The sequence below is a fragment of the Urocampus carinirostris genome, chromosome 3, assembly GCF_059441175.1.
Source record: "Urocampus carinirostris isolate Australia breed hairy pipefish chromosome 3, RoL_Ucar_1.0, whole genome shotgun sequence".
NCBI lineage: Eukaryota > Metazoa > Chordata > Actinopteri > Syngnathiformes > Syngnathidae > Urocampus > Urocampus carinirostris.
In genome coordinates, this window is record NC_142351.1 from 15303832 (window position 1) to 15327811 (window position 23980).

The window sequence follows — 23980 nt, forward strand, 5'->3', positions numbered from 1 at the left end:
TCTGAAAGTAACTATCTAGTAACCATCTTGGTTCTTGCAATCTTGTGAGCCTGCAAAAATAATACTTAGCTAAGAGAGTCCATATCTATTTCGTCCCAGGGCTTCAAACAACTTGAAGATCTTCTTCTCCATTTCAGGGTACCTTTTTCTTATATATGTATGGATACAACTGTGGAATTTTCACCATAGGGACAGAAAATAAAAAGTAAATATCCCTAAGAACTCAATCTAAATCCATGAAGCTTGTTCAGAGCAGTGTTTTTCAACATTTTTCAGAATCAGAAAAGTCTTGAGGCACACCGTCTGTTGAAAATGTTTAAAATTCCAATTTACTTTGGTCAATCACACTAATAATCCCTAAAATGAGCATTATTTTATTACGATCTAACTTTTAGGGTTTTTTTCAAAGATAAGAAATTATTACCTCAAATAAGGCAATTTCTGAGCAAGATGTTTTACTACATTTGAGTTATTTGATATTTTCTGCTATGCAAACTTAAACAGCTTCAAAAAAAAACCATAAAAATAATTTACCCAAAAAAATACAGTAATACACTGAGTTCTGAGGTCATGGGTTCAAATCCAGCTCCAGCCCTACTGTGCGGAGTTTGCATGTTCCCCCTTTGCTTGCATTGGTGGAGATTGAGGGAGCACGAGAGAGCAGGTTAAAAAAAAACACAACACAAGCGCACAGAATCCAGGTTTGTATGGCGGGAAATGCACGTGCTAACTGGGACAGGCTGAGGCAGTGGCGGTCTTGAGTACTCGGTCCTCTAGTGGTGGTGTCTGGAAATTCTCTTAACTAGGATGTCTTTTGTCTCTTGTGTTTTATGCCAGTGTGTCTTTTTGTCACATTATTGTGTATTTAGTTCGTGCTTTGCTTTCATTGTTTGTAATGTTATTGTAATCATTAGTGTCTGTGACCCTAAATGTCTGTGTCCAAGTCTTGTTTTGTTAGTGTGGAATTGTTTTGACTACTAGTTTTTTAGTTCTAGTTGATTAAACCATGCTTTAAAATCGATTCTCTGTGACCTTTACTTGCGTTCTCACGCCTGGGTCCTGATCCCTCTGACGAAATGCGAAAGTCATTTTAGTTTTAAAATAACTAAAACATTTAATAGATTACTGTGCTTCATTTGACATTTTTTAAATATCAGTGATGCAGCAACCCTGACATCAGTTCATAGTTTTAAAAAGTTGTTAAGGGCTCTCTATAAGTATGTAACCTTCAACGAGCACCCTTAATCCTTGCTCACGATGAGTGTGTTGCTCATTTCTATGCTAGTTGGCAGAAATATGATGAGTCTTTTGATCAATGTTTGATTCTATTTACTTTGAATGATTAATATAATTGTTTTAAGTGTTTCAAAAAGATGCCTACATATCAGAGGATGATTTTATTTATCCGCCAGTAAACGATTTGGTTTGTTGTTGTTTTCATGGCTTTTTTAAAAATTAGTTGATGCCACAAGCTGAAAACATCTTAGCCGAAGAGCAGGCAGGTTTCAGAGAGGGAAGGAGCCCCACAGAACAGATTTTTTATCTGCTCATCCTTTTTGAGAAATTTCAACAACACCAGAGAAACCTCTATCACGTTTTTGTTAATTTCATGAAAACATGGGTCCGAAACTAGTTCAGACAATTGAAAAACTGGATGTCAGTGCCAAGTGTACAGTACTGATCAATGGTACCTTTTGCACATGATATTGCCCGATTAACTGTAGACGAACAGGAACTCAGAGATCTGATCAATCGCCTGGACAAATTCTCAAGCCAGTGTTGAAAGGAAATCCGCACATAAAAAACAAACGTAATGATCAACAACAATCCCCAAAATATCACCACAAACATCACCATCAGCCACAGAGAGACAGAACCTGTCCCCACATTTAAATATTTGGGAGATGCATATCAGAACTAGAAATAATGGCCATGATAGTTCCAACCACAGCTGCACTTGCGAGACTTAAATCCATCTGGAGGGACAAGAACATAGCAGTGAAATCAAAGATCAGACTAATGCAAGTGCTGGTTACTTCTTCCTCAATGCTTGCGAGCCATTGACATGTAAAGCAAAACTGGAAAAGAAAATCCAGGCCACTTTGCAATGCTACTAAAAACTTCTAGGCATCAGCTACTTAGCCCATATGATAAACTGGACGGTGCCCAACACCATTAGAGAGTACATTGGACCTTACGAAGAACTGTTGTTAAGCATTCACAGACAGAAACTTCAGTAGTATGGCCACATAACAAGATCATCAGTACTGGCCAAGGGGGCAGAAGGAGAGGAAGCCCGCAAAGGAACTGGGCCAAAAACCTTAAGGAATGGACCAGTGCCAATTTTGCCACTAGCCCAAAAACAGGAGAAGCAAATTTCAAAACATTTATTTGATGACATTACAACAAATCATTCTTCAGATCATCTTTTCTTTTCTTGAACAACTAATAACCAATAAAACAATATCCATTGAAAGATTTATTACATACCAGGGAGTAATGGACACAACTGTAAAGCCTCTCCCACAAAAGAGACTTGTCCAAAAAGATTCCTACTTTATTAACTGGACTTAACCCATTGGTTCTAAAATAGTGGGGTGCGAGGTTCCACCTAGTTTTTGACATTGGGAATATATATATATTTTTACTGCCCTAGAATAAAGTGCAAATGCACCTCCACTACGCTAGGTGGCAGTAAGGTTCTCATTGGCAGAGCGCTCAGCGGTGAGACATCCGAACTTCACACATGCATATCAGAGGGAATGAGTATAAAGTGTGCACACAATATGTTGCAGACCCTCATGTGACCCCATAAAAACATATTCAACGGGCATGAACAGACAGGCAAAAAGAGACAGTAATAAAGAGGAGAACGAAAGTCTCCCAAAAGCTAAGACGAGCAAGTTAGACAAAGCGTTAGCTTCATGGCGACCACTGTCTTAGACGAGGAAATACTAGTGAGCTTGCTATATTTAGAAATATTGGCAAATACATTTGGCTGTCACTTATAGACTTTAAACCCCGATCACGCTTGAGTTTCTGTTGTTGTTTAGCAAAAATTTGCCGAATGGCAAAAATTTGGCATGGACTGAGGTGACGTGTTACCATCAATATTGAGCAATCATTGTTTTGTCCCCACCAATATTATGTGATCACTTAAAAAGCAGCACTGTTATGTAAAAGAAAATAGAGTAATTAATAAGCAGTGACTTAACCCATTTGTTGATATGCAACCTGATGGTTTGACCTAGGTTCATGTGATAAATACTGGCATTGAGAGGAATGGGGGCCACCAGTCTGTACTTGCCCAAGACTCACCACAGGAAATGGTGCCTCCACGACCCTAGTGGTTAAGAGATCCAACCAACTAACCAACATATGTGCCAAGCTAGGACAGATCAGTGACACAATGGGTTTTCAATATATGGCGCTATGCCATATTTTGCAGTGTGCTTTGCTGTTCATATATGTGGTTCTTTTCCAAATTTAAGTTGGACTCATTTTTGGAAAAATAATACATATAAAAAGAATAATATCAATGATCGTCCAGGGAGTCCTTACCCCATTGCTGGATGGAAACGAAGATGGCATCCAGCACCACCCGTGACCCAAGTGAGGATAAGCGGTTCAGAAAATAAATGAATTGAATGGAACCAATCAAAAGCCATCTCTAAAATCGTGTATTAAGTTCAATTTGTTACTGTTGTGTTGTTCTTTTTTTGAGGACCATCTTTGTTTAAACAGCTTACCGTATTTTCCGCACTATAAGGCGCACCGGGTTATAGGGCGCACCCCCAAAAAATAGTTTTCGGTCCTATATTTTCCATACATAAGGCGCACCGGATTATAAGGCGCTACAATGGGAACGTCAACAAAACAGTCAGATAGTTCATTCAAACGTATTACCCCCTTAACATTCCGAAAGCTTGCAAAGAAGCAAATACGTGTCTCAGACATGTACGGAAACAGTGTCTGTACGATGTCACCAATCACTCAAATGCATCGTTCCAAATATCATTTGGAAGGTTAAAGTCTTGGGATTCAAGAAATGCCAAACATTTCTTAGTTTCCATTTTATTTTTGCTGGCAACTGTGTGGACCGCAAAGTACAAATTTTATTGTGCAGGGAAACGGGTTCTTTACTGTGCATATGACAATAAACACTTTGAATTGAATTGGGGTTTTGGGGTTTTCAAGGGTTATTGTTCTATCTTCGTTATTCATTATCCATTATCCGTTATCGGTCAGTTCATAATACGCTACAAAGCCTAGGAGCCGGGACACTTACTCTCAGCCAAAAGGCCAAGCTAAGGTCCTAGCCCTAAAGCCTTGCTGCGATCATTGCGAATGCACCGTTCCCGGAGGTACTGCAATACCGGGCCGATGCGTGGAGTGGACAGAGCAAGCTCTTATTCCATCTCCGGATTGCAAAAATCAACTTAGCCAAAGGCCAAGCTAAGGACCTAGCATCAAAGCCTTTCAATTTTCAAAATAGACTCATCACAGAAACATCAAGATCGTTCTAAAACAAAATACCGGGAAAATATAAAGCCGCATAGCTCACCTAAGTTCTCTTGCAGCCATCACGTTCAATAATGATACGTAGCCATGGTCTTCTTACAACCGTGAGTGTAGTAAATCCAGGAGAGTAAAATATTTACAAATACAGAATAGTAAAAAATGTTTTCTCTATGCCCTAGTGCAACCCAACATGTGATTCACATTCATCTTTTTCGGCCAATTGCAGGCTTTGTTTCGCCCCTTTAGCCTATGCGAGCCTGTAAATGATAAAAAGGATCCGCCCCCTTTACCTCCGAATAACTTTAGCCAATAGTGACTGATTCAAATGATGATTGACACATTGGTTGGGAAATGAAACGCCGGTATATAAATACACCGCGGACTACTTCGCCTTCGGGGGAAAATCTAGTCGGCGGCTGCTTGCCTTAGTTGCAAGACTTTGCGACTTAATATCGATCCATATATAAGGCGCACTGTATTATAAGGCGCATGGTCAGCTTTTGAAAAAAATAAAGGCTTTTAGGTGCGCCTTATAGTGCGGAAAATACGGTACATGGAAACCCTATTAAAACTATGAAGGTTGTTAGCTTTATCGAAACTAGGAAATCTGAACTGTGAGGCAGACGTGCTAACCAGTCTGCCGCCCATATTTTGAGCAAGTGGCTCACTGACACAGAGCAAATTGGCTCACGCTGTAAAACACTAAAATCTTGGTTTAAGATCAGGCGATGGTGTAATTGTAACCTTTGCATTCTCTTGATACATTTTCTGATTAAGGGTTACGCAAATAAATGTGACTTGACTTGACAAATGAAGCCCACATAATGGACACGACAAAGAAGCAAACGAGACAGGTCCTGGCTGCCCACACAGAGGCAGCAATCACTTAGAGAAAAAAAATATATACAGAAAAGTCCTGCTCACCATAAATGCCAGACGAGACGGTTGTCACTCGAAAGTGAAAATATGTCAGTGTGGCCTTAAGAAATGTCTCGTCCTCCTCCACTTTCATTCCAAGCTGTTCAAAATGCATTTCAGGGGCCTGTGTGCTGAATTGAATGAATACAATGTCAATAACTTTGTAGTTGTTCAGTCTGTGGTTCAGTTTTCTTACATGGCTTTTTCCAACTTACTGCATCCACTTGAAGTATACTTCTGTCGTTGATTGCATTTTAATAAAGCACAGCAGCCACGCCAATACACACAGTGTCACGTTGCCATGGCGCCTAATTGGCCCCGCCCATGTGGCACCAGCTTCTGTCGCGGTTGCCATAGCGACTAACTTGCCCCGCCCGCGTGGCGCCAGCTGCAGCTTGTTGACAGATTGGCTCCCTGTCAGTATTTAAACTCTGTCCTGTCAGTCCCCTTTGGTCCGTCTATCTGCAAATCTCAGTTTTTACACGGCAAGCCCTTTTGCGCTTGTCTGGTGTTTTTACTCCTGTTTTTCTCCTGCTACGATCTGTTTGATCTCGACCACGTCTCCTCTCCCGTCCCGAATTACGACCTGTTTTGATCTTGACCACGTCTCTTCTCCCGTCCCGAAAAACGATCCATTTTTTTATCTTGACCACGTCTATTCTCCTCAACTGGCTTTCGACTTGTTACCAATCCCGATCTCGTTTTTGCTCTTCTATCCCGGCTACTGACCCGTTTTTCCTGTTCGACTTGTTTCCAATCCTGATCCCGTTTTTGCTCTTCTATCCCGGCTACTAACCCGTTTTTCCCGTTCCCGACACCGCCATCGCTCGCCACGGAAGTCCCCCTTCCGCGTTCAGAGCGACCTGTTTCCAAGGACCAGCGATCACCAGATTGTGTGTGTGATCCTTTCCCTTCTTCCCAATAAAACTGTGAGTAACGTTACGCGGGTGGGTCCTGTTTCCGTTCTGGTCCTGACACACAGAGGACGATCATTCATAGCTCTCCTGCGTAACTGGCGTGCATGAGCCTGTGCGTGTTTGTCATCTCATTCTGAAAGCATTTGTCAAGTTCACTTTGTGGGAGACACAGAATAAAAATTCAAATCCAAAACTTCAGACAAAGAGCGGAAAATGCGCATGCCTTATGGGTGTCAAGTATTCATTTAAGCAGAGGAGAAAGGCGAAACCTGAGAATTGCGGAGGATGAAACGTAGATAAACTTCCGAGTGTCTTGTCAAGGTGCCGCTCTCCCTTCCAGCAAATTGTTTATTTAAGTGGTGCGGTGAAAGAACTATTGAATAGGTGAATATAAGGGAACTGATGCAAAGTATTCAGGGTTCTACAACTACCGTAAATTCCGGACTATAGAGCGCACCTGATTATAAGCCGTACCCACCACATTTTAAGAGGAAAACAGATTTTGTACTTACACAAGCAGCACCTGTATATAAGCCGCATGCACCCATATTGAATCATGTGACACAATCACCAAATTAGTCCAAACCCGGCTTTGAGTCCCGCGATTGTAACTGAATATAAAGTACTCAGTCCCAAAACCACAGCCGGCTAAATGAACGGAAAATGATACCGGTACTTAAGATTTGATGCAGACCTGCAGAGTCCGGGTACCCGTTAAAACTAATCCAAGGGAAAAAAGTCTATATTTCCAAAAGGTAAGGGTGGGAAAAATATATATCCACTCTTGTCCGCCGCGACAACAGGTCTCGCTCACCTTTACCCCACTTCCCGACAGTGTCTCAAATAAATACATCACAAAAATATACAGGTGCAAATACATATTGTGCATCGGTTACACATATTTACAAAGAAAGACGGTACACCGAGAGAGTTTTCAAAGCTTTAATTATAATAATTACTATTGTAATTACAGCGTTATTGTTACAGTGTTAATGTTACTGTGTACCTGACTTGTTAACCTGACTGCCCATTTTGCCCATCTGGTTAGCTACTCTTCTTGCACTATCGGCACTATGGTAAAATACTATACGTAGCCAAAATACAATACAACTTTATTTATATCTGTACATTCAAGGAAACTGAGGGGGTCAGATGCATCGACATTTCGTTCTGTATACACGTGTACTAGAATGACAATAAAGTAGATCTGAATCTGAATCTGAATCTGAATTACAACTATCCTCCCAAACCGTGCCTGTGAAGGGTAGCAAAATGCTACTAGCAACACGCTCGCAACGCAGTAGACAGGCCTGTTAAAAAAAACACACCGTACCTTGAGAAACCACGGTAAAACGCCCTCATCTTCCTCCTTATAACTGGCGTCATCAAAGTCGTCCTCCCCAGTATGGGAAAAAGACTTTTGCCATATAGATGTTGTCCCTGTGTGAAGTTTGCATGTTCTCGTGCTTGCGTGTCAGGTTAATTGGTCGGTTCAAATTGTCATGGGTTTGAATGAGCAAGGGAGTAGTCTGTCTCTGTGTGCCCTGCGACTGGCTGGCAACCAGTTCAGGGTGTCCCCTGCACACTGCCCAAAGAAAGCTAGGATGGATGTTCTCAGGTGACTGTGGAGGTTTTTTGATGAGTCGATTCTTTATGAAAGTTATAAGGAGAAAGATGAGGATGGTTAACCATGAATTTCGCAATTGCAGTATGGCTTTTTTCAACAGATACACATGATGTGTTGCGAGCGTGTTATTAGTAGCGCGTTGGTACCTTTCACAGGCACGGTTTGGGATGAAAGTTATATTATTATTATTAAAGCTTTGAAACCTCTCTCTGTGTACCGTCTTTCTTTGTAAATATCTGTAACCATGTACAATATGTATTTTCAACTGTATATTCTTGTAATGTATGTATTTTAGAGACTTATTGTGATATGTTTTCTATGAGCGAATCAAAAAGAAGGGGCGGAACAAACGCGGACTGACGGAAAGTGGGGTAAAACTGAGTTAAATCTCTTTGTTCTTGCAGCGGACAATAGTGGATATATATTTTTCCCACCCTTAACTTTGGAAATATATTTTTTTTTCATTGGATTACTTTCAACGGGACCTGGACTTTAAAGGTTTGCATTAAATTCTAACTACCGGTATCATTTTCCGTTAATGTTGCCGATTGTAGTATATAGATTGTGTACTATATTTGCAGTTACAATTGCAGCGCCTAAAATCAGGTTTGGGATAAATTTGTGACACATATTTAAATGTTGACAATGCAGTTTATATACAGGTGTGGCTGGTGTAAGGACAAAACCAATAATATCCGCAAAATGTGGTGCGTGCGGCTTATAATCAGGTGCGCTCTATAGTCCGGATTTTACAGTTCTAATTATCTGCTTATGAGGTAGTACAGTGAAATATTTGACATAACTTCATTTTCAAACATTTTCGACAGACGGTGTGCCTCTGAACCTTTTTATAAATAAAAGTTTACCTTGGTTCAAAAAGGGTTGAAAAACACTGGTTTATATAATTGAAAAGAGTCCAAATTTGCCCTTGGTTTCACTCATTTCCTTTTAAATTCATTTTTTTCCATCTTTCTTTATGTGGTTCAAACTGTCTCTATTCTTTTGAACCATTCTTGTGCTAACTCAGTGTGTATGTGTGTACATGCTGCCTCCCCCAAGTCTACCATAACTAAATTAATAAAACGACCATTACATGACAAGAATAATGTCAAGTTGTTCGGTTGTTAAGGGGACAGGACCAAGATAAGCTTCGTTTTTTTCCTGTCTGCCCTTTTTCCCCTCCTGCTCTGTCAGTTGGTTATCAAAGTTGTTGATTTTTTAACTTTTGTAACCTTGCATATGATGACCAGTGGAAACAAATACAAATGTCAATCAATCAAATTAATCGCTCAAACCATTTATAGACCCATTAAGTACGAGACAAAAGCACACATATTTGCAAATGACTTGCTGAGAGAAGCACAGGAGAAAAATGAGCCACACAGTGTCAAACAAATACCTGCTGGTATAAATGAGTCTAATGAACGTATACAAAGCCAGGCACCACTCCCAAAGAAAACCACCCACTGTAGCTGTATGTGCAGACCACTATTCAACAACCAGAGAACATTTGAAGAAAGAAATCCTCCCAATGTCATTTTACTTAAAAGTAACGGATGCCCTGCTCTTCGCAATATGATTACACTCACATGTAGTGCGTGTATGTCTCTCTTAAAGACAATATTTGCCACTAAACTACAATTTTTATTTTCTGTGTGCGGAAATTGTCGATTAGCATCTACAAAATAACGGGTGTCTTGCAGAAGTTTAAGGAAGCTTCAGCACCTTTCTATAATGTATGAAATCTAACGGATGTTTGAATCATTTGACCTAAAAATCGTGTCTATATCAGGGGTGGCGAACACGCGGCTCTAGAGCCGCATGCGTCTCTTGGCCAATCAAAATGCGGCACTTTGCCTCATCATATTTTCTATATACCGTGGCTCTTTGCCTTGTTTCATGTTTGTTTTTTCCCCCTCTTAAAGCACACTTGAATCCATCAGAGTTTTAACAAATAATAATATTTTGAAATTAATTTCGAAGATTTGTTGTTTTTATGGCAGCACGGCGGGGCAGTGGTTAGCGAGTGTGCGGCACAGTTCTGAGGTCGTGAGATCAAACCTCCTGTGTGGAGTTTGCATGTTCTTCCCGTGCTTGCGTGGGTCTCCTCCGGGCACTCCGGTTTCCTCTCACATGCGTGTCAGGTTAATTGGCCGTGAATGAGCAAGCGAATTGTCTGTCCCTGTGTGCCCTGCTACTGGCTGGCAACCAGTTCAGGGTGTCCCCTGCCCAATGCCCAAAGATAGCTGGGATGGGCTCCAGGACCCCCCGCGACCCTACTGAGGATAAGCTAATGGATGGATGGATGTTGTTTTTATAATGCTCCGGACACATAACTGACTGCCAATCATCAGCGTAGGTTACGTCTAATGCCGGGAAATTAAGTAAACATTTCATAAGCATGCATACTGTTACCCTCATGGTCAAAATGGCAAAATGCAAAGCGAAACGGGAATAGTGTTATGTTATGTGTGTTTTTGGAAATAATGTGTTTTAAACTGTGTGTTTTTTTGTGTGTCTGTATGTCATGGCAGATCAGTATGTGGTGTGGCTCTTTGACTCTCACAGTTAAAATTTTCGGCTCTCATTCACTCCTTGTCAGTCCGTCAACGAACCTCTACACTTGCAAGACTTGTGTCTTGACTCTGTCCGGTGTCCGGCTTGTGTATCCAGTGTCCGGTATTGATCCCGCCTGTCTCGTCCTGTCTGGTATCTTGCTCCAGCCTCCAGTATCCGATATCGATCCCGCCTGTCCCGTCCTGTCCGGTATCTTGCACCAGTCTCCAGTATTCTGTATAAACCCCGTCTGTCTCATCCTGTCCGGCATCTTGCTCTAGGCTCCAGTATCCGGTATCGATTCTGTCTGTCTCCTCCTGACCGGTATCTTGCTCCAGTATCCGGTATCGGTCCCGTCTGTCCCATCCGTTATCTACCCATGTGTCCTGTATCAATCCCATCTGTTCTGTCCGGCCTTGATCTCGTCTGCGTCTGACTTCTCTGTCTCACTTCTTCCGCCCAGCGATCGCCGCATCCTTGGTGTTTGTGTTCACGCGCATGACTGCCCCATTCCCATAAAATAAAGCTTGTGCGAAAGCGTTACGCGTCTGGGTCCTTCGTCTGTGTGGGTTCTGAAAGGAGAGCATTTAAGTCAAAACATTGGGTAATATACAAAAAATATGTGACTCACCATTTCAGCCTCATACATTTCACAATCCTTCATCAATTATCATATTCCGTCGACAAGGGTTCATTAATATAGTTAGTCCTAACAAGACTGACAATCCATCAATCCACGTTATTAGCTACTGCAACTATCACATGTTGTCATATTCACATATTTTTTGCATATTTCCTATCATAGATTGAGTTAGCTTTGACGACTACAGCCACACGATATTCCAAAAGATAGGCTGGACCCTATTGTTTGATTGATTGCTTATTTAATGCAATAAACGAATGTCAAACGAATGTCAACAACAGCCAAAGAACATGTGTTACGTAAAAAGCCCCAAAAGTCTTTTTTTTCCCCTCTATTATTCATTCCAATCACACCAAAGAGATTTCAAATAGCCAATGACATTTATGGCTTGCATTTGTACTTTGAATAAGTCTGTAATTTGTTATAATATGTGGTCTGTGCTGCAATTTGAGACTCCTTGTGATTAAGGGCTATACAAATAAACATGAATTGACTTGATTACTGTCCTTATGCGCAAAGAAAATATTTTGAAACACTTGCAGTGAGCAGTGAGCAAAGCTTTACGTATCATTGTGCGTTTGAGAGAGTCAGCCTACACTGCTCCCAACATAATGTTGTTTTTCGTGTGAATAAATATACCTTGTTCAGCAAAATTGTCCGCTTATTATGTTTCCCCACGTGTTTACGAGGGGAGTGGGGTGGGGGGGCTTATACGAAACAATAGCACAGAATTACCTTTCATGAGAACCCACAATCATTTTTGTATGTTGAAACATTCCAGAATAGCAGAAAAACTTGCGTAAAATGCTTATATTTTGTCTAAGTATTGATGTCTAATTGGAGATAGAGCTCAGGAAGGTTTTGGGCTGTAATGCCGTTGTGTTACTTAATCCCACCACCCTGCTGCATTAATAAACCAGGAATATATATGGAGAGAGAAAATCAGGTTTTTTTTGGTGTGCATGTGTATTCAAACTTCAATAATTCAGTGCCAGTAGTACCTCTACATATTTTGACTGTAGAGGACAAAACGTCTAAGTGTTGTCTTCAAAAAGAGACCAAATCTATGCTGATACACCTTTTTAGGCGTTGAGGTAAAAATACCAGGTACTGGTTTGTAGGGTAAAAAGGCCGAAATTTAATGAGCGACAACATCATGTAAGTCCAGGCCTCGAAAACCTGAAAGATAGGATAAGCCGTTAACGTCCTGACAGCCCACTGTTGGTAAGCATGTCTTCACAATGTCACCAGTCACAAAAATATGTCATTTTACATATCATCTGTAGCAAAAATGGAATTATGACCCAATGCTCTACGCTAGCGTCTGACCTGAAGCATGTCAACGCCTGCATTTACCAGCTGGCAGAGATGGGAATCTGCGTCATGGCCGTCATAGACTTTCTGGACTAGTTTACAGGCTGGGGGCGTCGTTGCTGTCATGCTCTTTCCGGACATTTTCAACATCTTACCTAGTGTTATTCTGTGTACAGTAATTGTGATTCACCCTGGTCAATCCTGGAAGGGGGATTACCACATGTGAGGTCCTTTCTCAAGGTTTCTCTTTTTTCCTCACACTGAGGTTTTTGAGTTGTTCCTTGCCTGCATGCTGGTTTAAGATCAGGTAATTGTGCAATTTTGTAATTGTAATCCTGTGCAGTCCTGTGAGACATTTTTGTGATTAAGGGCCATATAAATAAATGTGACTTGACTTGACTGACTTGGCTTGGAAAGCTTAAACTCTTGGGAATCAAGATATTTTGAGCAGTTCAAAATTTATTTATCACTGAAACATTACAATCAGTCTGAAATAAGATGGTCAAAAACTATAAAGCCGGCATAGCTCACTGATAACGTGCTCTTGTAGCCACATTGTAGGATTACCCACAAACATTTTGAACCGTTCTTGTGCTAAATACATTCAGGACCATCTAGTGAATCAGACTGTGTATAATATTTACTCCAAAACACACAGTAATTCTGAAAGATAAAAAAAAATCACCTAAAAGCATTCCTGCATTATTTGGCGATCTTTTTAGTAATCAGGTTGTTTTCCCCTCATTAATAATAAACAGACCCGTCAGATGATTTCCAATATGGTACCACTCTCCGCAAAGTAAAAGATTTAATTCACGGTCCTTAAACTACGATAGCCTATGAGGGCCTGTATTGAAAAAACCGACACGACAACTTTGGCTTTAAAAATCTTTAGCCAATAGTAAACTGGGACCAAGTAAGACTTCATGTTATTGTCCCAGCTGTTTTCCAACTAAGATGACCATGTGACACTCTGTGATTGAAAAAAACCTAAAAAATAAGGTGGGAATAAAAACCTTATATTTATGTCTTTTCCAACTTAGATTACCGTATTTTCCGCACTAAAAGGCACACCGTGTTATAAGGCGCACCTTCTATGAATGATATATTTTTAAACTTTTTCCATACATAAGGCGCACCCTATAAGTGCATGCTGGTTTAAGATCAGGTAATTGTGCAATTTTGTGATTGTAATCCTGTGCAGTCCTTCGAGACATTTTTGTGATTAAGGGCGTCATAAATAAATGTGACTTAACTTGACTTGGCTACAGTAGAGGATGTAGTTAGGTTATGCAACCATTAGATGGTGCCGCGCTAAAGGGAATGTCAACAAAACAGTCAGATAGGTCAGTCAAACTTTATTAATAGATAACAAGCTTTCCACAACTCAATTCACTCCCAAAATGAATAAACAGCCGTTTTGTTATTTTCTCTGAGGTAAAGCATTTTCGTGACACATCTTTAACATCTTTGAACAACAGCAAGGCATAACATTTTACTTTTCCTCCATTTAGTCAACACGCAAAAAAACGTCTGATATTGTTATGGTAAATTAAACGTTAGTGCAATTGCAATATAGTGACATTCGTAATGGGCAAAAACAACAAGTGCAAAACAATAACAGTAAAGCAATGACATAATAACTGTAAAATGTAAAACGTTGTAGTGGGTTTTACATAATTCACCCATGGAACCATTGTTCAGTTAGCGAGTTCCTAGGGGGACTCTTAATTCTGCCGGCTCGAGCCACTCTCGTGTTCGATTCATTAATGTTAAACTCTCTCGCTGCTGCTCTATTCCCGTGTTCTACTGCGTGACTGATCGCCTTGAGTTTAAACTCTGCGTTGTAAGCGTGTCTCTTAATAGGAGCCATTTCAGGGTCTTTATACAAACGCACAAATAAATGAGAATCTTTGTTTAATATTTCCCAGTATCCACAGCGCACTTCTTCTACGCGAAAAATGGAGTCGGTTGCTGCTTACCGTAAATTGCGAGACCTTGTAATTCAATAATGATCCATATATAAGGCGCACCGGATTTTAAGGCGCATAGTCAGCTTTTAAAAAAAAAATCCGATTTTATGTGCGCCTTATAGTGGGGAAAATACGGTACTCAATGTTATTAGCACTTGCAGTGATTATTTCAGTTTGGAACAAAACTTCAGTGTGTTACCTTTAGAGAGACCAAAGCCACCCATATTCCCCAAACAGTTCAAGAACAATCAATTTACCTTGGGTACGTCTTAGATTGGGATTTTAAGGGAACTTTACAGGATCTTAAAGGGATAAACAAGTGCAGCAAATATGAAATGCAGCATCGTTGGGTCTCTGTGCATTCCTGCTTGTGTGAGTTTGTCCCCCCAGAGTGATTAAAGCGAGTGGGCGGCAGCAGCAACTGGTCTGCCTGTGCGGCTCAGCAAAGCAGACATGTTTCACTGCTAGATATTACTCATTTCCTCACTCCTTTGCGCACGCACACACGCGCACTCTTGACACACAAAGACCAATAAGGGCTCGGAGTTATTTCTCTTGATTTGCTGCCTCGCCTACATTGTTTCATAAGCTTGGTTCAGAGGGTTGGGTAGAGGGGCGCTGCAGTTGTGTTTGGAGAGTGCTTTATCCCTCTGGGACGTTTTGCGAGATGAAGGGATGAGATGTCTGCTCAGCCTGCACCAAGGTCAGTCAGTTTCTCTTGTCGAAACCCCTTCCAGCTGGGAGTTTGCGATCATGATTGAGGATTGATTGATGTGCAAACGAAGCCCCCAAAAAACTTGCAGAGTGCGACGTAACTTAACTCGTTTTTCACCGGGGCTCCCATCCAGAAAGGCCCCTCGATAGTCAAAATCAATGGTTAAGCCAGAATCCCATCCCGACCCGAATTTCAGTCCAGGTCTAGCCTAAACTGTGGATCAGTATATTCAAGTATGGGCATGCTGATTTTTATGAAAATAAATATGTTTGTTCATTTTCCTCATGTTGAGGTTTTTGAGTTTTTCCTTGCTCTCATGTCTCATGTTGGTTCCAGATCAGGGGATGGTGTAATAATAGTCTGAAAAAATAGTCTGTGTAATAACCTGTGAAGCCCTTTGAGACTCTTTGTGATTAAGGGCTATACAAATAAAAATTACTTGACTTGACTTGAAAATGTATAAGACACTCCCCTACTTACGACCATTTGCCTTACGAAAAACGATAGATACGAACATTTTTTTCGGGATGTCGAAAAATATCCAGACATTACTGTAAGTTACATTTTGTATTGTGTGCACCTTTTTTCAAGTATAGGACAGTGCTGTAGTACTTCTTTCCACCACTACCGGCGTGTGGTGCTGTGAGATGTCACCCAGCATCCACCCCGAAGAAGAAATCTGGTTTCCTCTTCCTAGATTGTGTGTAAACATTATATACTGTATCTCCAGCGCACTAAGAACTATGACATTTTTATTGTTTAATATATCGTGCATCCATTCAATATGGTTGGTTTAAGTGTAAAGAAGAGGCGAGCCGTTTCATTTGAAATGAAAGTGGAATATGGAAGCTTGATCCTGTTGAGAAAATGGTTGGATCGCTTTTTACCACAGAGGAAGGAGGAAGTCACCTAACTCTTGAAGCGCATATTCCAAAAGTAAGTTAAAATTAACTTCATTTATCTTTATAGAGCATATTATTTTATAAAAGGTTACTTTTACAAGCCTTAAACATACTTAATAAACCTTAAACATACATTCCATACAAAATATAGCACTGAAGCAACTTACAAATTCAACTTACGAACGTTTGTAAGTACGGCAGCATCTGTACTAAAACATTGTGTACATAATTTAAGTTCCCTCTTAGATCTCTACGTAATTGATGCACAGGCAGACACAGGCAGAAAACCTTCAGGGTGACTGCTAGGCCAATCAGAATGCAGAACGATGAAAATGTCCAAGGTAGCGAATCTGCAATACTGCGAGTGATTTCTGAAATTGCAGGCATTTTAAAGTAAGCAACATGTTTTTAAACGTGGGATCAACTGTGCTGCTGTTAAAGAAAATATAAATATATGATCAGTGAGGTTTGATATAGTTTAACACTCCCACAGCAAAGTGGCATCATGGAAAGAGCAGCTCTTCTCTATATGCATGCGTGCACAGTGTAGGAGTCTTCTTTCAGAAGACGTTTCATTGCAAACTCCTCCACATGCACAATATTCCCTCTTTGTTTTCTCATACGGGTTGGCAGGTTCCAAGTAGGTTATTTGGGGAAACATGCTTTTTTTCACGAGGTTATCAAGAGGACAAGGATATTGATTTCTAGAGGGGAAATGCAGATTCGTAATTAGTTTAAGGAATATGTGTGAACCTTAAAAGTGTTGCAAGTACATGAAAGAGGAGTTTGAATTTAATTAAATGTTTCAAAAAAGCAGGGTGGGGAGTAATGCATCCCTCACCCAGCAGTTTACAATCTTAGTAATGTTATTTCTAGTCTTAAGCTCTTTCTTCATATTTGAGATACAGTACCTTGCAAAAGTGTTGCCCCCTTCCCCAAGAACATTTCAATGTATTTACCTATTCAAACTTATATAAGTTAACAAACAAAAAATTAAAAAGTAGGGGTTGCAAAAATATTGTCCCCCTTTCAATCATTACTTTGTACAGCCTTTATTTTCTGAGATCACCGCCACAAGTCAAGTAATGTTTATTGATATAGCCCTAAATACCAAGGAGTCTCAAAGGGCTGCACAGACCACAGACTATTGCAAACTACAGACCGTCCCCGATCTAAAATCTACATGAGGGCAAGAAAAAACTCAAAAGCCTCAGCATGAGGATAATGAAGAAACCTTGAGAAGGGACCGCACTTGAGGCAATCCCCTTTCTAGCATGACCAGGCTAAAATGGATGTTGCATTAACAAACAATAGAATTAAAAATAATATATAAAATAAATGAAGTTCATCTCATTAGCTGCACCGCTTATCCTCAGTAGGGTCGCGGGGATGCTGGAGCCCATCCCAGCAATCATCGGGCAGTGGGCAGGGGACACCCTGAGCTGGTTGCCAGCCAGTCGCAGGGCACACAGGGACAGACAACTTGCTCGCTCATTCACACCTAGGGACAATTTGGACCGGCCAATCCACCTGAAAGGTATGTCTTTGGAATGTGGGAGGAAACCAGAGTGCCCGGAGGAAACCCACGCAAGCACGGGAAGAACATACAAACTCCGCACAGGAAGTCCGGTAGCTGGATTTGAACCCACACAGGAGGTTCCCAAGACCTTAGAACTGTGCCGCACACGCGCTAACCACTGCGCCGCCGTGCTGCCATAAATAACGCCTTTTATTATCCCTTTTATATGGTTAGTTTTAATCTAGTTCATTCTAGATATTGATTTATGTTTAGGGTTGTTGTCCTGTTGAAAGGTGAACCTGCGGCCCATATTTAGATCTCTTGCAGAACCCAAAAAGATTGTCTGTCAGATTTGCCTTGTATTTGGCTCCATCTATCTTCCCATGAACTCTAACATCTTCCCCAGTCCCTGCTGGAGAAAAACAACCCCAGAGCATGATGCTGCCACCACCTAGCTTGACAGTGGGGATGGTGTTTTCAGGGTGATGCACAGTGTTAATCTCACGCCAAACAGAAAGCTTTGCATTTAGCCCAAAACATTTAATTTTGGTCTCATCTGACACGAGCATTCTGTTCCACATGGTATCTGCGTCTCCCACTTGGCTTCTTTCAGATGCCAAATGAACATTTTTATGAGGCTTTCTTTTTGTCACAATTACATCAAGGGCAGATGTATGCAAAGTACAACAAATGGTTGACTTATGCACAGATTGTCCAACCTCAACTGTGCATGCCTGCAAGTCTTCTAATGTTATCATGAGTCTCTTGGTTGCTTCCAGTCAAGTCAAGTCACATTTATTTGTATAGCCCTTAATCACTAGAACTGCACAGGATTACAATTACACCATCGCCTGATCTTAAACCAACATGCGGGCCAGGAAAAACTCAAAACCTTGAGAAGAGGTCTCACAAGTGGTAATCCCGCCTCCAGGATGACTCATGTGCAATAGATTTAGCATTGGGTAACAGTACACAAAACATATTGAACATCAATCCCCAAAAAATTCGTCCAGAGAGTGCATGACAGCGACGACAACTCTGTGATTACGGACCAAAAGATTAAAAGGATGGCCAGGTCCTGACAGGTTTGCAGTGGTTTTATGCTCTCTCTATTTTGATATTATTTCTCGCACACTTCTCTGAGAGATGAATAAATGTTGTAAAGTATCCTTGTATTCCATTATTATTTTAAACTTTTCCATAACTTTATCCCGGACCTGCCAGGTTTGTTCCTTGGTCTTCATAATGCTTCCTTGTTCTCCAGTGTCTGCTTTCACAGACCACTGAGACCATCGCAGAGCAGGTGCATTTAAACTGATACTTATTGCACTCTGTTGGTCATTGTTATATCATTTAGGTCAACACTTGATCATTCAGAAATCATCAGGGGACTTCTTGAGTCAGTTGGCTGAGCTGAGCGAAAAAGGGGTAAACTTTTTTGCAACACCTACTTTTCTTTTTTTTCGTTGTGAAGATAATTAAAAATGTTGAAATGATTTGCTGATCATTAGAAAATATTTTCAGTTTTTTAGCTTCAAGTTTAGAGCCTGAAATGTGGCAAAATGACAACAGGTTTTTGGGGGCCAGTGTTTACGCTAGGCACTGCATGTACAGTCCAGTGAAAAAGTGTTTGCCCCCAGACCATGCGCTAGTGTTGGCATCAGCTTCTTTTTGTCTAATGCTGTGCCATTTGTAAGCTAGATGTAACTGGCTGCATACATTCTAGAATCTAGATAGTTACATTTTTGACTCACCAGCCCACAAAATGTTTCTCCAGAAGTATTGATGATGTTTTTGCCTCAATGTTCATATAACATCATTATTCTTATTTTTATACTCATGTAACATTATTTATTTAATATTAAATAGGAGCAAAACAGTAGGGCAGCATGGCGGTGGTTAGTGCATGTGCGGCACAGTTCTAAGGTCTTGGGAACTTCCTGTGTGGTTTCAAATCCAGCTACCGGACTTCCTGTGCGGAGTTTGTATGTTCTCCCCGTGCTTGCGTGGGTTACCACCGGGCACTCCGGTTTCCTCCCACTTTCCAAAGACATGCATTTCAGGTGGATTGGCTGGTCCAAATTGTCCCTAGGTGTGAATGAGTGAGCGAGTTGTCTGTCCCTGTGTGCCCTGCGATTGGCTGGCAACCAGTTCAGGGTGTCACCTGCCCACTGCCCGATGATTGCTGGGATGGGCTCCAGCACTCCTGCGACCCTACTGAGGATAAGCGGTGCAGCTAATGAGATGAGATGAGGAGCAAAACAAAAGGTTTGACAGTACTTGATTCAATATTCATAACCTACTCACAATATTTCAACTTTTTCACCCTTAAATCAAGCTTTGAATTCATACATCCGAATTAAGCAGCAGTTGAAGTTATCCATTAAAAAATGCTATCTTACTCGTTCCGTATCTTCGGCACCATTGGCAGGTTGCTTAAGTTTATTTAATCCTCGAGGAACAATAACAAGCTAATGCAATTTGGCCCATTACCATTGAAACCATTAATGAAAACACAAAGAGGACTTCCATGTTTGTGTTATAATCTGGCACCATTCTCCACAGTATGGTTGCCCTGGCACTGTTGCCTGGAAATATAGGGCTCATATTTTACGCGACAGCTCTTGTTTGCGTTTTTTTCTGACGTAGAGCTAAATATATGCTTGTTTTTATACCCTGCATCCTTAATGGTCATGTGGTCTAAAAGGTGTGCTGTAAACAACTCAGAGCAGATCTGAAAACGACACAGCGTTCTTCAACAAAAGTCACTGATTGACGCCAAATTCCCCAAGCGGTTAGCTCCAGATGTGTGCCGGGCACAAGCTGGCGGCTTAAAAAACAGGTGCAACGCGTACGAAGAGCAAACTGTGTTTCATTCTTGGATTTGAGCTTGCAACTTTTAATCAGGTCTGTAATTTATGATTAATTGAGTTTGATAACCCTGTTTCAAATGCTTTGATGGGATGGTAATGATTTGCAACGCTGAATCATTTAAATCATACAGGCGGTGGAGTGGTCAATGAATCATCCTCACGGTGCAGAGGTCTGGGGTTCAGTTCCCGCTATTGCCTCTCCACGCGAGGTTTGCATGTTCTCCTATTGCCTTCAGGCTCTCTGGTTTCCTCAAACACTCCCAATATTTGGCAGTTCAAAGTTGTCGCTAGGTATGAATGAGCATGCGAATGGTTGTCTGTCTATGTGTGCCGTGCAACACAGTTAAGGGTATCCCCTGCACACTGCCCAAAGGTGGCTAGGATGGGCTCTAGCACCCCCGCGAATCTCACGAGGATATGCAGTCAGAAAATGGATGGATGCATAGAATCAATTGGCACAAAACAGCTCTGTCCATATGAGAGTAGCACCAACTTTTAAACTTTGCATAAACAGCTTGTTCCCACCAGCCAATCTGTTTTTGAAACTTGTAACTTCTTGAGTGACAGTTTACCCGCCGTTGTGTAGCATGTCCCCATCTAACCTCTCCAAACGACGGAATGCATAAGTAGCCACAGTTGCCATGGAGACGGTATGACGGATGTTGTGGGGTGAGCGCGGGGCCAAGAGGCTGAGTGGCGGCGGGGATAGCGGGAACAGCTGCCGTGACAAAATTGTAATCAACGGGTTCATTTTGACGCTCTCGGGGGTGATACAAAGGAGAATTTGTGGAACTCCCTCGCTCTTCTCACTGAATCAAACAGGAGCACAAAATCTGCAACACGTCGGAGGACACAAAAAACCCGAAAAGCTCAACAAATAAACACATTCACACATGATCCAATTTCACGAACAACATGGCGCGCAGTCGCACAGTTCTCGTCTATTTTGACAAATATTGAGTTGGCGCAGAAATTCATGATCCATAACAACTGGCAATGTCTCTGTCAGCTTTTTGGTGGGTGGTGACCGGCTTTGACAGTCACTGGGGGAGCAAGCGCTACCGGCTGCTGGAGTGTTAGTGTGTCTGCTGATGTTTGCAGTGTTGTATGCGTTGTATGTAAAAAGTGATTAGTTACAGTTACTAATTACTTCATTTAAAGTAATTCTCTAACCTCCCTAGATGACTGACACTCAAAAGTAGCACGTTATTCTGAAAGTAACTCCAGTGTGGTGAAAAAGTATTTGCCCCCTTACTTATTTCTGTGTTTTATTTATCACTTACAAAGGTTTCAGATAGTCAAACAACCCAAGGAAATAGAAAATGCAGTTTTGATTCAATTTATTAAGGCACAAAAAAATCAAAACCTATCTGGCCCTATGGGAAAAAGTAATTGCCCCCTGACTATGATACCGAGTTGGGCCACCTTTGGCAGCAATAACAGAAAACAAACGTCTACGATAATTGGTAATGAGTCTTTCACAATACTGTGGCGGAATTTTGGCCCACTCTTCTTTGTAAGATTGTTTCAAATATGCCACATTGGAGGGTTGTCTAGCATAAACTGCCTGTTTAAGGGCACACCATAGCATCAAAATTGGATTTAGTTCCGGACTTTGATATAGCCACTCCACAACCTTCTTTTTCTTTTTTTTGAACCATTCAGAGAACTTGCTGTTGTGTTTTGGAGCGTTGTCTTTGCATGATCCAAGAGTGCTTAAGTTTGAGGGCACAAATTGATGGCGGCACATTCTCCTTCAAGATCTTCTGATAAACACCATAATTCATTATTCTGTCAACCACTGAAAGTTGTCCTGGACCTGAGCCAACAAAGCAGCCTCTCGAAGACATATTACCAAAAAGATTCAGATGCAAACGCCAGCTGTGCGAGTGTGCATGTCTGTGTTTGACTTGAAGAGGAGTTCATCTGCTTCATTAGCTCGAAGGCATATTTTTAGCCAACACGTGGGAGTGCAGATAATGTGTTTAAATGGAATGTTGGATTGTTTCAGAAACGTCGCAGTGCTTTCAGCTATCACAAAGCAAAAAGTTCTTAATTTGAGGGAGCAAAAGCTTGAACTGTCTGTATTAGAGGTCAGATCTGGCCTAAAAAAATCCAGCCGGCCCAAGGAAAAGGAAACAGAACAAAGATGGATGACGAACACTTGTTTATTTTGGAACTCACAGACCAACTTGGCAACACATACAACTGGATTTCAGTAACCAGTCAGGTGGACCTGCAGATGGCTGACACCCTGCGCATTGCCAGGAGAGATGAGCAACACTGTGCAGGTGCTCAGATGGAATTCTAAGGACGTGTCAGCACTCCTTAAAAAGTCCTCTGTTTGAAGCTCCTCCACCTGTTTCAATTACCCACTGGCCAGCTCAATGAGCGGGCCCTTCGTGAGATGAGGTAAGAGCGTAGGCGGAGAAGGCTGAAGAGCAGAGGGAAAGGCGTGCACATGATCTTTGTTGTGTTTCAGGTACTACTCTTTGTCTCCACCTTGCTCCTCTGCTGTATACAGAGTCTTTTCTCTGTCTTGGTCTTTATCATGGTCTTTTTGCGACCTGTCATGGGTGTTTAGGACACCCTGCTTAGAGTTGCTGAAGTTCTTTAAATGGTGCTTCTTTGAGCCTGGCTCTCCTTGTTATACAGTGCTGTTCTTGGGGAACTGTGGGGTGGATAAGACTCGGAAGCCTGAGGGCTCAGCTGGCGGAGTGACCCCAAAGAGTAGTAAATGTGAGCATCGGTTGCTGGGGTCCCTGCAGAGGTAAAATCGTGCCTAAAAAATCCAGAAACAGAACAAAGTTGGATGATGAACTCATAGAACAACCAATATAGCTACGCACTACTCGTTTTCAGTAATATTTTGTCACTGCCATATTGAAGCAGTGGTGCTGGTTCTTAAAGCGATAGGTACATGTAGTGGTGGTTAACAATGCTCACATTCAATTACACCATCGGTAATGTAATTTTTTCAAAAGTCGGCTACAGAGAAACCCGACCTGGCCCCAAACCGAACTTAATGATTGACATTGCAGACCCGACACAGTGGGACAATATTCTTTTTTTTTTATTAGGGGGGGTTACCGCGGCATAAAATGCCAAAGATCCTTTTCAAGACCTGGTTAGTGGCATTGCACTAAAATTATTTTACCATAAGCAAGATTGCCTAAGACACTATTAAAAAGACAGCCTCATTCAAGCGCTGTCACATTAAGCTGTTTGAGAAATCCAAATTGTGAAATTTGACTCCATTTGACCAATCAAATGGAGCAAGGCGGTATGACCGCACATAAAAAGCTTCCGCCGCTCTTCCCTCATAGAAAGCTAAGTTTTGAAAGTGACTCATTAATGTGAAGCGTAGCTTGGCAGAAACAAAAGAGAAAATAATGGCGGCTGCTCCGTCGGAAAAGGCCAGTGTGTGATGGTGAGGGTATTCAACGCCTTCTCTGTTGGCCCTAAAAAAATATCTGAATCATGTGATGTTAATTATCTTTTG

General features: G+C 41.4%; 1 protein-coding gene and 1 pseudogene across 2 annotated transcripts in view; one reads left to right on the top strand and one right to left on the bottom strand.

The window, feature by feature from the left end:
* Positions 1 to 23980, top strand: part of LOC148368906 (uncharacterized) — a 58153-nt gene that overhangs the window by 25935 nt on the left and 8238 nt on the right. Inside the window, exon 1 of one of the 2 annotated variants that reach the window (XM_088330812.1) lies at positions 15053 to 15172. The exons of the other annotated variant lie outside the window; for it this stretch is intronic. The gene's annotated coding sequence lies outside the window, so the exon portion shown is untranslated. Of the gene's footprint in view, positions 1 to 15052; positions 15173 to 23980 lie in introns of those variants that run through there. 2 annotated transcript variants of the gene reach the window in all.
* LOC148368907 (U2 spliceosomal RNA) lies at positions 4343 to 4547 on the bottom strand (annotated as a pseudogene).